The following is a 2,684-nucleotide window of genomic DNA, read 5'->3' as shown; positions in this document are numbered from 1 at the left end:
ACAGAATGATCTCTGTTCGTTTCCAAGGCAAGCCATTCAATATTACAGTAATCCAAGTCTATGCCCCGAGCAGTAATGCTGAAGAAGCCAAAGTTGAATGGTTCCATGAAGGCCTACAAGACCTTTTAGAACTAACACCCAAAAAAGATGTCCTTTTCATTATAGGGGACTGGAATGCAAAAGTAGGAAGTCAAGAAACACCTGGAATAACAGGCAATCATATTATTAAAGCTATATAGAATATGAGATGATGATACACACCAGAGTAAAGAACCACTCTTCTAGATATTATTCTAAACACAGGGAATATAAAGACTAATAAGAAACAGTCCCTGTAGTAGCTTTCAGTCTAGAATAGTTATGAACCACTGAGTAAAATGAGAGTAATTTGTCTCTCTTAACATGTGACATCGAGAATGAACAGTGACCATAGAAATATATCCAATGGCCAAGGAAATTTTTCCTAGAATCATTTTTATTTGTAAATTATTGAGTTTAGAATACAATAAATAAATTCATCTTATTATATACACAAAATATTTGGGGCTGATTAGAACTGACATCAAGGAAAGTGATGCTTTCTCAATTATAGTAATAGACTGTAGATTTAGAATTAATATTCAAAGCAGCATTTTTTAAATCTATTTTCTATGGCATATGCATATCAGGTCCACATTTTATTCATCATTTTATTGCAAGATTAAAACAGTGAAACACACAGAAATCACTCTATAAATTTTTGTTGAATTAATGACCAAATAAATGAGTAATGTTTCTCTGAAATGATTATATTGCTAATTGTTTTGCTTTGACTACATTAATTTCACCAGTGCCACCCCTCCCCCCTCACTGCTGATTCTCCCAGTGAATGTCAAGGAAACCTTTTAAGTATTATGAAAGGAGTTTTCTGAATTGCTTCCCCAAATTATGACAGCCATAATGGCTAACAGAAATAATTTTCTCACCTGCTGAGCAAAACACCTTACCTCTTTAACAATCTGTGCGAAGTCAAACGCTATTGCTGCCAAGATGGGATTTTGATTCTACAAATCTTGGATCCTTATTCCTAGAATATATCCAAAACAAGATTTGTGAAACTAAGGAAAACACTGCCAAGGCAATTATATTGTTGCTTTCCAATTCCTGACTGTTTGAGAAGGCAAATAGCATTGGGAACAAAATTCTGTCAAGAATTAATTATCGAATTAGGTGATAATGGCAAAGTTAATGGAGAATTTGAGCCAATTTGGAGAATTATCTGAATAATTAAAACTACAGTAACATGGCAACAATTGAGAGGATTTATTGTACTTACAGTATACCATTTGCCTCGGTTTCAGCACTTGAGTAAACAATGAAAAGTCTGAAACTCTAAAGATCAGTCTCAGACAAAAAGTTAAGAGAACTGACTTATCAGAATCAACTCCCCAAAATAATAATACCTCACATTTATCTAACGCTTTTTGTACCATGCTCTAATCTGATCCCTGCTCTCAGCATGTCATGAATACTGACCCTTTAACCTTTCGAAAACCCTATAAAGCAAGTATAATTATTGATTTTTCTTCCTAACATTTTCATGGATGAGACAGACAGATCTTTTAAGTGTCAGAACCAGGATTTGAACTCAACCTTTCTGGTTCTAATATCTTATGATTTTAACCACTGTGATGAAAGAAAAGAATTTCAAAACATCTCATTTTGAACAATATGTTCTCTTGACATTTCTGTCCTTGAATGTTCAGAGACAATAAGTGATTTTATTTATTATTTAGCTTCCAGAAAATTTAGCCTTATTTTCAAACCCTCTTCCTTCTGTTACAACAGTGGTTCTTCATTATTGAAAAGCCATCCTAGCTATCATTCATTTTTGCTCCAAAATATAGAAATATTGTTAGATTTACTTTCAAGAAGGACCTGCTTAAACCTGAAATATTTGAAATACTAATGTTTATAATAGGCTCTTGAATAAACTGCTTGGATTTCAAGACTGTGTAAAACACTCAGCAGTTTCAGTGATGATATTTTTGACAGTGCATTACTGGTGGGGGATTCTTTTAAATTATACCACAAATATATTTGTAAAACATCCCTATGTTTCAGGATTTAAACTAAGAGGGAGAATTGCTAAATGAAAACAATAATTTAATGGATCAGGTTGGCTTCTGAAAAAAAGAAGTAACAAATTTAATATAAAGCTAAACTCCACTCATGTTACTGTCTCAGATCTCTTTGAATAGCAGAATTTCAATTGTTACCAGACAGTCTTGTCACAAAAACCAGTAAGAATTTTTATCCTCTTCTCAAGTCTTGTCAGGCAGCCGACTTGACCTAGAGCTGAAAAATATATTCCTTTTCCTCTTTGAATTAACCAAGAAGATAAAACATGTGGGTTTATAAGCTTGTCATGATGTCTTAAATTTTGAAGTTTGATAATTCTAGGCTTCTTTCCAACCATAGCCTTGGTTCTTGGTTGTCTCCTTCATGCAAGAAGTGCCATTTATTAATTCAGAGGAATCATTTTCCTTTCTACTAACAAGTATATAAAATCTTAAAAAGCTTGACATGATCCTGGCACCTCCCAGCTGTAGTCAATAATAACCTTCACCTGCAACTTAGTCCAGCCAAATTCCTGAACACTTGTGAACTTCTGATCAGCAGCAGCTTTGACATCTGGTTCTTAT

Source organism: Cervus canadensis, chromosome 19 (assembly GCF_019320065.1).
Source record: "Cervus canadensis isolate Bull #8, Minnesota chromosome 19, ASM1932006v1, whole genome shotgun sequence".
NCBI lineage: Eukaryota > Metazoa > Chordata > Mammalia > Artiodactyla > Cervidae > Cervus > Cervus canadensis.
Note: the sequence above shows the minus strand (reverse complement) of the source record.